Genomic DNA, 11,474 nt, shown 5'->3' with positions numbered 1-11,474 from the left:
ACCTCAGCTAAACAGTGTTTCCTGTTGTTAGACAATTGGGGATCAGAAACCCACCCAAAGGTCTACCAGCAGATGCGCATCTACTTTCTGCCCACCCTGTTTCAGACGACATTCAACAAAATTACTGTACTGGTACCAAAGGCCTAAGCCCTAATGGAATCAAAATGCCATTAAAAGGACAGCTAAAGGTAAAGGTAAAGGTACCCCTGTCCGTACGGGCCAGTCTTATCAGACTCTAGGGTTGTGCGCTCATCTCACTCTACAGGCTGGGAGCTGGCGTCGTCCGCAGACACTTCCGGGTCACGTGGCCAGTGTGACAAGCTGCATCTGGCGAGCCAGCGCAGCACACGGAACGCCGTTTACCTTCCCGCTGTAAAGTGGTACCTATTTATCTACTTGCACTTAAGGGTGCTTTCGAACTGCTAGGTGGGCAGGAGCTGGGACCGAAAGACAGGAGCTCACCCCGCCGCGGGGATTCGAACCGCCGACCATACAATCGGCAAGTCCTAGGCACTGTGGTTTTACCCACAGTGCCACCCACGTCCCCATCTAAAAGGACAGACTTCAGTGTAATTCATTTCCCATTCTGCATTTCCTATTTTTGGTGGGTGGGGTTCATTCAGTAATAGGTCTTTCCATCCTAATGTTTAAACCAAGACCAGCCCAACCCAAGGGGCTGAGCTGATTTCAAAAGGTCCTGGGCAAATTGGGAAAAACCTCCATGGAAACAGATTCCCATTCTGAAATCTTGGGAATACAGTGGTACCTCAGTTTAAGAACTTAATTCGTTCCGGAGGCCCGTTCTTAACCTGAAACTGTTCTTAACCTGAGGTACCACTTAAGCTAATGGAGCCTTCTGCTGCCGCTGCACTGCCACCACACAATTTCTGTTCTCATCCTGAAGCAAAGTTCTTAACCTGAAGTACTATTTTTGGGTTAGCGGAGTCTGCAACCTGAAGCATCTGTAACCTGAAGCATCTGTGACCTGAGGTAGCACTGTAAATACAAATAGACTGGGGAGGGGGAATTGTGCCTTCTCACCCCATAGGAGTTTTCCTGATTGCAGCACTGAGAGGGGTAACTAATGCTGTAGAAGACAGAATCAGAATTCAAAATGACCTTAACAGATTGGAGAACCGGGCCTAAACTAACAAGATGAATTTCAGTAGGGACAAATGTAAGGTTCTGCACTTAGGCAGGAAGAACCAGATACAGAAATATAAGATGGGGGACACCTGGCTTACTAGCAGTACATGTGAAGAGGATCGAGGGGTCTTGGTGGACCACAAGCTTAACATAAATCAACAGTGCGATGCTGCAGCAAAGAAAGCTAATGCTAATCTATGCTGCATCAACAGAAGTATAGTGTCCAGATCAAGGGAAGTAATAGTACCACTCTATTCTGCCTTGGTCAGAGCACACTTGGAATACTGTGTCTAATTCTGGGCAGCACAATTTAAGAAGGATGTTGACAAGCTGGAATGTGTGCAGAGGAGGGCAACCAAGATGATCACGGGTCTGGAAACCAAGCCTTATGAGGAACGGTTGAGGGAATTTGGTATGTTTAGCCTGGAAAAGAAGAGACTGAGAGGAGATATGATGGCCATCTTCAAATATCTCAAGGGCTTTCAAATGTAAGAAGCTTGTTTTCTCCGGATCTGGAGGGTAGGACTCGAACCAATGGCTTCAAGTTACAGTGGTACCTCCGGTTAAGAACTTAATTCGTTCCGGAGGCCCGTTCTTAACCTGAAACTGTTCTTAACCTGAAGACCACTTTAGCTAATGGGGCTTCCTGCTGCCACTGCGCCACCGGCACACAATTTCTGTTCTCATCCTGAAGCAAAGTTCTTAACCCGAGGTACTATTTCTGGGTTAGCGGAGTCTGTAACCTGAAGTGTCTGTAACCTGAAGCGTCTGTGACCTGAGGTACCACTGTACAAGAAATGAGATTCTGACTAAACATACAGAAAAACTGTCTGATCGTAAGAGCTGTTGTGGACTCTCCCTCCTTGGAGGTTTTTAAGCAGAGGTTGTATGGCCATTTGTCATTGATGCTTTAGCTGAGATTCCTGGACTAGATGACCCTTGGATTCCTTCCAACTCTACAATTCTATAATTCCATCCAAGTGAATTGGCACTTTTTTCATTCACTTGTATGCAGCAGAAGACTGCAGTTCTTTCAGAGAGGGAAAGAAAACATTGCATGTAAGGATGGGATAATTATTTTGATTCTGTTCACATTTAGAAGCGAGCCTACAGAATTTGCACTTTGCAAAACAAATATGCAAACTGAAACACAGCAATCCTTCGAAATTTATACTGCTCCAAATTTTGCAATGCTGCTGTCCAGCCAAGTAATGTGCCTATAGTAGGGTAAAGTGTGCATTAAAAATGCACACAAATAACATACAAAACACATTATATAAGGGAAAATTGCTGCAGAAATATGGATAACAGAATTTAAGAATGGGGGAAAAACAGTAACAAAGAGAACTGAAATACATTTTTGTCCATCTCCCACTTTTTCTCTCTCAGACACATTCCTGCAACGTGCACCCCCTCCCCCTTAATACTATTGGTTTTCCTAATAGCAAACCTTTGATGGATCAGTGAAAAGAGGGAGTGCAATCAGAAAAGTCATGAAGAATGTGAACACACACACATGCAAATTTAATTCCCCGCCCTCAGCTAGGTAGCAAAAGAGCTTGAGTCAGCCTTGTTTTCAAAGCGAACACAGACTGTCTGTTTGGGACTCCTACTCCTCTGCTTGTGGTCAGCCTAGAATGTCATGTGCGCAAAAGCGGGTATGTTTTCTTTATAAACTCACAAGGAAGGCAGCTATTTTCTAAGACTGAACTGTTGCTTAGGCTACCAGATACAGATTAGTGCAAACAAGTGCAACCTCTGTATCCATTGGTCCAGGCCTTTTGTATCTTACCCCTCATTTCCTCAATCAGAACAATGTTTTCCAGATAATGAACTTGGGGCAGGGGATTCTTCCTTCCTCGCTTGCTTCCTTCCTTTCTTAAGTGGCTGTAAATAGAATTGCAATAAAAATGGAACTCGACCCCAGGGAGGGGACTCTCCATAGTGAAGTTAGATGCACACACACACCAAACCCAAGGATTTAATGCTCCAGGCTTGGTGAGATAAGACTGCAGAGGGAAATGTGGATGGGGTCTCAGGCTTGGGATCACATACCCACACCTGAAGCCACATCTGCACCATACACTTAAGGAAGCATTATACCACTTTCAACAGTCTTGACTTCCCCCAAGAATCCTAGGAACTGTAGTTTATTAAGGCAGCTGAGAGTTGTTAAGAGACAGCCCCCCCCCCTCATTCCCCTGACAGAACCACTGAGGGTACCCGCCCTCTAACACCGCCACCTGCTATCTTACCACTGACTCTCTGGCACTGCAGCAGTGACGGAGCCAGGGACCGCCACCTCTGCCATAGGGCCTCTGTTCTGGCCTGCTGCAATTGCAGACAAGCTTCCATGGTGCGTCTGCAGATGTCACAGGCCCCAACAGAGGCCCCATGGTAGAGGCAGAAGCCCCGCCCTGCAGTGGTGCCAGAGAGTGGCAGCGGGAGGGGCGAATGCTGAGCAGCAGGCGCATGTACAATATGATATAACACCCACTGCTTGGCACCCATAGCTTGGGGCCCAAGTTGGTGTCTCTGGCAAGTGGGATTGTTAAGTCACTTAGGGAACTGTAGCTCTGTGCAGAGAATAGGGGTCTTCTAACTACTCTCAGCACCCTTATCAAACTACAGCTCCCAGAATTCTCTGGGAGAATCCATGACTGTTTAAAGTGGCATCATAGTGCTTTAAATGTATGGTCTGAATGTGGCCTTATTCACCCATGCACAGAGAGAATTTACTGGGGCAGAATCATCTTGCAGAATGACCAAGTGAATCCTTGGGGCAGGGGCACTTTGGTGAGTCCATCAAATGTGGATCATGTTCTCCCACTCTGTCTCTCCTCCTCCTCCTCCTCCTCCTCCTCCTCCTCCTCCTCCTCCTCTTCTTCTTCTTCTTCTTCCCCCTCCTCCTCCTCCTCCTCCTCCCTCCCCTTACTTACCTCCTCCTCCTCCTCTTACTTTTCTTTCCTCCCACATCACTGGGGACTGTTGACAAATGTTCCCTAATCTCTACTGCCATGTCCCCCTATGAAGCCCTGCAAACAAAGCTACTCTGACGTTGTTGCCAACTGCTTCTGGAATATCCTAATGTTCTCCTGCCAATCATTTCTCTCTCATGCTGGTTTTGGAAGCCCATATTTTCCTTTGCCTGATCAAACCCTGTACTTCCGACAACTGTTTCTTCATTGAAATTGTGTTCTTCCAACGGAAAGGAAGCACAACACAGATGCAGGGGAGGGGCCACAGCTCAGAGGTAGAGCATCTGCCAGGCCTCAGGTTGAACCCCAGCATCTCCAGGTGGGGCTGGGGATGTTCCATCCCTGGAACCCTGTGTAGACAATACTGACCCAGATGGACCATGGTCTGACTCAGTGTAAGGCAGCTTCCTATGTTCCTGTGCAGAGGAAGAAGGTGCTATTCATAACTCATTTATTTTGAGGCTGCCACACAAAGCTATAAAGATTATGCCCCCTCCAATCTTGTTTTATGTCTGCTGCTTCCTCAAACAGGATTTTCTTGCTTTTTTAGATACTAATTAGATACTGTGAGTTTTATGCAGGAAATACGACAAGAAATTAGAGTTGGACAGCTGGTGGAAATGCAAACACTTAGGAATACATAGACTGCTATATTCATTCCTATGTGCATGGAAAGAGAGAGAGAGGGTGGGTGGGTGGGTGGGAGAGAGAGATTGGTTTAGTGTTTGGCATATCTACACAGATGTCTAATGTTGGCAGATGGCTTTTGTTATACCTTGCTGAGCAATGCCAAGTTGACTCATAAACAGAGGACCCAGATGTCTTATGACTATCACAGACAGTTTAGGAACAGGAGTTTTCTGTAAAGTATGAATACATCAATAGACAGCCAATGTCAGCATCCAGCATTCTCATGCCACAATCAGGGTCCCGATAAGGCCTCACTGCTAATGCCTGCCCTGGGTCCTTGTTCCTTCCAGCTGCCCTTCCTTCTTCTCTCTCACTTTTCATTCTTTCAAACTTATTTAAATTTATTTATTTGATTATTCAGTAGCAACAACCAAATAAAGCATGCATGTTACAACCTAAAACATAATCAGACAGTGCAAGCGTGTTATGCCTTAATAGCCTAATAAGTCCTTCCAGAGAGTGTTGTGAATCTGTGGTGTCAGATCTGCAATGAACATTCAAACCTGCACATCTGCACTTGATACAGGAAGCAGGTGATGGGAGTTCATGAACCTGTATTGATTTTTTTTTTTAAAAAAAGCATCTCTTAACCTCTCCCAGTCAGCTCACTCTAAACACAAAAACAGACAAACCCACAAAAGTTATGAAAATTGTGGTTTTATACAACCCCAAAATATAATCAGTACCTGCAGTTAGTAACTTCACTGATTAAAAACATAATATTTGATGTTTTTTTTAAAATTTCTTTTTGCTTTTAATTTCTTTTAACTCTTTATGATTTTATTGTTTGATTTCATGGTTTTATATTGTAGCATACCATGTGATATATCTCTATGATACAGTGGCAGATAAAGATGTAAACAAACAAATAAAACCTAGGAAACTGGTTCCTACCAAGGCCACATCTGCACCATACATTTAAAACACTATGATACCATGTTAAACAGTCATAGCTTTGCCCATAGAATTCTGGGAGTTGCAGAGAGTTGTTAAAGGTAAAGGTAAAGGGACCCCTGACCCTTAGGTCTGGTCGTGGCTGACTCTGGGGTTGCGGCACTCATCTCACTTTACTGGCCGAGGTAGCCGGCGTACAGCTTCCAGGTCATGTGGCCAGCATGACTAAGCCGCTTCTGGCGAACCAGAACAGCGCACAGAAATGCCATTTACCTTCCTGCCGGAGCGGTACCTATTTATCTACTTGCACTTTGGCATGCTTTCGAACTGCTAGGTGGGCAGGAGCAGGGACCGAGCAATGGGAGCTCACCCCATCGCGGGGATTCAAACCGCTGACCTTCTGATCGGCAAGTCCTAGTCTCTGTGGTTTAACCCACAGCGCCACCTGCGTCCCTTAGAGAGTTGTTAGGAGACCCCTATTCCTTCACAGAAGTACAGTGCCCAGAGTTTCCCCTGAAGAAGTATGAATTGTTGAACCACTTTTGGAATTGTAGCTCTGTTAGAGGAATAGGGGTCTCCTAACAACACTCAGCACTTGCAACAAACTACAGCTCCCATAAGTCTTTGAGGGAAGACATTATTGTTGTTTAAAGTGGTATACCATACTGCTTTAAATATACGGTTCAGATGTGACCAAACTCAGACCATTGGTCCATCTAGTTCAGTATTGTCAATACTGACAGGCAGCAGCTATCCAGGATTTCAGGTAGGGAGTCTTTCCGAACCCTACTTGAAGATATCAGGGCCAGCCCACCCATGAGGAAAGGTGAGGCAAAATGTGCCTTGGGCTGCAAGATCCACAGGGGCAGCAGATATGGTCTCCAATGAACGCATTGCCTGCCTGCTGCTGCTATAGTGGCAACGGTAGCTGCAATGCACTCCTTGGAGATTGGATTTGCCATCTCCTCAGCATTACCCTCAATAAGAGGCACTGCTGGTCTCCTCTCCCACCTTTGTTCCTGATGTAGATCTTCACTCATCCTTTCTTCCCTGGCAGGAGGTGGGGGCATCATTTTGTGATTTGCCACAGGTGCCAAAATGTCTTGAGCCAGCCCTGATTAAACTTGGGACCTTCTGCATTCAAAGCAGTTGCTCTACCATTGAGCTACAGTATGTGGCCCTTCCTTAGGCCCACTGCTGCCTTAAACCAAACCAGTACATTGGTCCACCTAGCTCTGTTCTGCCTGGCAGCTGCTCTCCAAGGTCTCAGACACACATCTTTCCCAGTCCCATCTGAAGATTCTCAGCTTCTTTTGTTTTTAGAAACCATCAGCTTCTTTACAGCAAAACTTGGAGTGTAAGTTTAAAGGGATGTCACATGAAAGGAGCAGGGGTGGTTATGAAAAGCAAGCAAATGTTCCTTATTTTCTCATAAAACAATGTACTAAATTATTGTACTATGTTTTGATCAGTAGCTTCCTCCCTGCATTATCACAACATTATGCCTCTTCCTTCCCCTTCCATTAATGCTTGGCATATTATATTAATGAATCCCGGAGTGGTTTCATTCTCTGCCAACCCCCTACTTACAGATAACCCCCGTGGTGGGTTGCTAGAGTTTTGAGCTGTAGTGTCTTCCTTTGCAAATATAATTATATATGTACAGTGGTACCTCGGTTTATGAACTTAATCGGTTCCAGAAGTCCCTTCTTAAACCAAAGCCGTTCTTAAACCAAGGCGCGCTTTCCCTAATGAGGCCTCCCGCCACCGGTGCCCTTCCACTGTTTGGCTTCCGTTCATAGACCGAGGTAAAGTTCTCTAACTGGAACACTGCTTCTGGTTTTGCGGAGTTCATATACCGAATAGTTCGTAAACAGGGCTGGTCTTAAACCAAGGTACCACTGTATTACAAACTGAGAATTCATCTATGAATCTGATGCAAAAATGAATCAGTCTGCTAAGATATTCATAACCATCTCAGGGGTCATTCAAGCACATATTCATGATAAACAAAGCAACTGTCTGGCGTTGGAGATATTTGCCTGCCAAATGGGATTTGCATATCTTTTGAAGTGGTAAAATGGTCCGCACAGCACAGCAGACTCTTGCTCATATTTTCCCTGTAAAATATACTTTTTTTAAAAAAAGGATGGGGAGGTAAATACATTCTCTCCTCAGCTCCAAGTCCTAATCAATTAAAGCACTGGCTAGCTCATGCTCAGAATGGATTTCACAGTGTATTATAGCTGCATTTTCTGCTTTATCTGAGCCAGGAATAAAAAGTATGTGTTGCTGTGATGAAACTCTCAGTTTTGCAACAGGGTGATATGCTGTGACTTTCACATGAACAAAGACAAACCAAGAGCAAATCGAGTTACATGTGACTTTTGTTAATCCATTTTTTCCCCAAGGAAGGGTATGTTATTTTGGAGGAGAAGCATTCACAGTGCCCTAATCTAGAATGTTCTCTGGGTCTGGATAGTAGTCCCATGCTGTTTTTCTGCTGAAAAGCACCACCTCCCTGGCTGATATTTGCTTCTGCAGGTACTGTTTGAAGTAAACAGGGCTTTGAAGGGCATAAATGTAAACTTTAAAATTAATAACTTCCCTTTGATACAGGGGTAAGGGACCTTATATGGAGGCCTATGGACCTAATGTCCATCTGGGCAACCTTCTAGGGGCCACCTGCCAGGGGTGGGTGGGGCCAGAAGCAAATGTTAGCAGGGAAATGATGCTAATTTTACCACTGAATAGTAGGCTAGCTTTCACATACACTCTGTCCTCCATCCAGGCACATTTCCCACCCTGTGTCAGGCAACTTCAGAATCCCCGATTTATATCAACTAACTCAGGGGTCAGCAAACTTTTTCAGCAGGGGGCCACTGTCCTTCAGACCTTGTGGGGAGGCCAGACTATATGGGGGGGGATGAATTCCTATGCCCCACAAATAACCCAGAGGTGCATTTTAAATAAAAGCACACATGCTACTCATGTAAAAACACCAGGCAGGCCCCACAAATAACCCAGAGATGCATCTTAAATAAAGGGACACATTCTACTCATGTAAAAACACACAGATTCCTGGACCGTCCGCGGGCCAGATTGAGATTGGACCGGATCCAGCCCCCGGGCCCTTAGTCTGCCTACCCATGAACTAACTCCTGCACAGCTAAGGATGCTTAATTCATCCCCTTTACCAAATTTTGGGCCAGCATCTGACATCAGTGTGCAGCACCTGCCTCAAGAAATCCACTCTAAAGACATTGGTATTTAGCTCCTGACATACCGTACTACTCAGAATATATAAAAACTTCAGGATCGATCCCTGTCATCTCCACGAAAGGCTGGGAAATAATCTTCCCTGGAACCCTAGAGAGCAGCTGCCTGTCAGTGTTCACAGTTCTGAAGTAGATGGTAAGGTAAAGGTAAAGGACCCCCAGGATGGTTAAGTCCAGTCAAACTTGACCAAGGGGTGTGGTGCTCATCTCACTTTCAGGTTGAGGGAGCCGGCGTTTGTCCACAGACAGCTTTCTGGGTCATGTGGCCAGCATGACTAAACCACTTTGCCTTACCTATGTACCTTTGAAATCAGGCTCACTCAGAAGAAATTCTGTCTTCCTGCCCCTGTCAACAAGCAATCTGAGAGTAAACGGAGACCCGGGTGGTGTGGAACATGTTCTCAGCCTCCTGACCAGGGTGAATATCAAAACAGTCATCTGACTGCTGTGGTCTTATGATGCCTCAGACTGTCAGAAGTGGTCTACTGCATACGAACAACTTCAAAGGAAAGAGTTATGTGATCCTGGAGACCTCTGGTGTGATGTTAATGAAGTGTTTTCAGAAAATGGAACAAGAAAGAAATTGCACCCATGCTTTCCAGGAAATGCTACTCACGCAAATGGAGGGGGGGGTTGCTTGTGTGTGGTGTGTCTTGTTTGCATTGTTTATGCTGCTGTTTTGGAAACTATCAACAGAACAAGTTCAGGGCCAGCCATTCTGACTAACATCCTCCTTTTGATTCAGTTTAAAATGAAGCTTTCAATTCATACTGACACAGTTCTTTGTCCGGAGATTCTGTTCCAATTCTATAATATACATATATGTAACTTCTGAGTAACAGCTAAATGCCATACATGACTAAGACCCAGTTTGTATATTACGAGAGTGGTGACTTCCTCCATTACTACATACCACCTTTCATATCCTTCAGCAAAACACAAATCTGGCCTTGCTTAGCCACCAAATTCCATGGGTATGACCTGCAACAAAATGTTGCAGTATGGAGTGCTCCTGTTCAGGGTTCCAGCCAGAATGTCCTTTTTCAGAATTCTTCATTGAACTTCATCCCTCCCACCCCCACCTTCTCAGTTTCTCATTCCTCTCCAGCCAGCGGTATAGTGTGTGGGGGGGGCTGTGGGGCGGTGCCCCGGAGGCTTTTTTTTTTTTTTTTAGGAGGGTGCATTCCTCACAATGTCCTGCCAACCCTGCAAAGCTGGCAGGGTGCCATGAGCTGTTGCGTCCTTCTTAGCCACCCTCCAGCTGGTGCTGAGAGGACACAGCAGACATGCACCCTGCCAACGCCACACCGCTTTTCAAGGCTTGCAAAGTGGTGCTGGGATTGCAGGGCGCCGTTAATGTACCCCTCAATCATGCTAAATCTAAGATTCTGATTTTCACCAGAAGTCGGAGATTATATGAATGGAAGCTTGGTGGAGCAAAAATAGAGCAAGTCCTAAAATTTCAATACCTAGGAGTTATTTTTCAATACAATTTGGGGTGGAAAGCACATATCCAACACCTACTTAACAAGGCCAAAACTCTGTCATATGCGCTCCTCCGATTTTTCTTTTCGGATGGAGCTTTGCATGTTCCCTCGGCCCTAAAGGTGTTCAAGGCAAAAGTGGTTCCCGTGCTTGCTTATGCTGCCCCGCTCTGGGCCGTGATGACAGACCTTGCTCCTCTTGAGACTCTGCAAAACCAATTCCTACGTCGGCTCCTAATGCTCCCCCTGTGCGTAAGCAACGCAGCCATGCGACTAGAATTGAAGATCGCATCCTTAGAAACTTGCCTGTGGAAGCAAGTCTTCAATTATTGGTTATCATTGTGGCATAGATTACCAGACCATTACCTTGTCCAATGCTTATGGCGAGATGAATTCTCCAGCGTTTGGACTAGTAGAATTCATGCCAAACTCCTGAGCTATGGAATCTCTCCCTTAGATTCCCTAAAACTAGATCAAATCACTGCTCAAAGACTGATCCGCCAAAGACTGGATGACATCAATTTACAGCGAAATTATACGCTGGGGGGAGGTGTTTGTTCGCCCCAGAACATTGGTATCACTTTAACTTACTGCGTGCCATCATACCTCTCCTCCCTTTCGACTGTTGCCCATAGGCTGGCCTTCACCAAAGCGAGGTTTAACGTTTTTCCCTCCAATGTCCTGAGACATAGATTCTCAAAGGGCCAAGCCTCCGCCATGTGCGAATGTGATAAGGAGACGCCGGAGTCGCTTCAGCACATTATGTTCACTTGCCCCTTATTCAAGGTGCCACGGGCAAATTTGTTGGGATCAATCATACAGAAACTAGAGGGTACCCCACCAAAATTCCACCTTGCCCAAATCTTGCAGGATAAGGATACCCATACGACCCTGAAAGTGGCTAGGTTCCTGGTCGCTGTCCTTACCCAAAAGCGTTGCCAAGGAGCACCACAAGCTAATTAAGGCGTAGTATGCCATTCCATCTTATAGTATTTTATTGTTAT

At 45.5% G+C, this 11,474-nt stretch overlaps 1 long non-coding RNA gene across 1 annotated transcript; it reads left to right on the top strand.

Moving 5' to 3' along the window:
- Nucleotides 1-804: 804 nt before the first annotated feature.
- On the top strand, nt 805-10,030 carry LOC308579317. The gene is made up of 3 exons (XR_014004410.1): nt 805-1,634; nt 3,875-3,942; nt 9,301-10,030. It is a non-coding gene; the product is annotated as an uncharacterized lncRNA (long non-coding RNA).
- The last annotated feature ends 1,444 nt before the right edge of the window (nt 10,031-11,474 follow it).

Source organism: Podarcis bocagei (genome assembly GCF_964188305.1).
Source record: "Podarcis bocagei genome assembly, chromosome: Z".
Taxonomy (NCBI): domain Eukaryota; kingdom Metazoa; phylum Chordata; class Lepidosauria; order Squamata; family Lacertidae; genus Podarcis; species Podarcis bocagei.
Note: the sequence above shows the minus strand (reverse complement) of the source record. Positions and strands in the feature narration are given on the sequence as shown.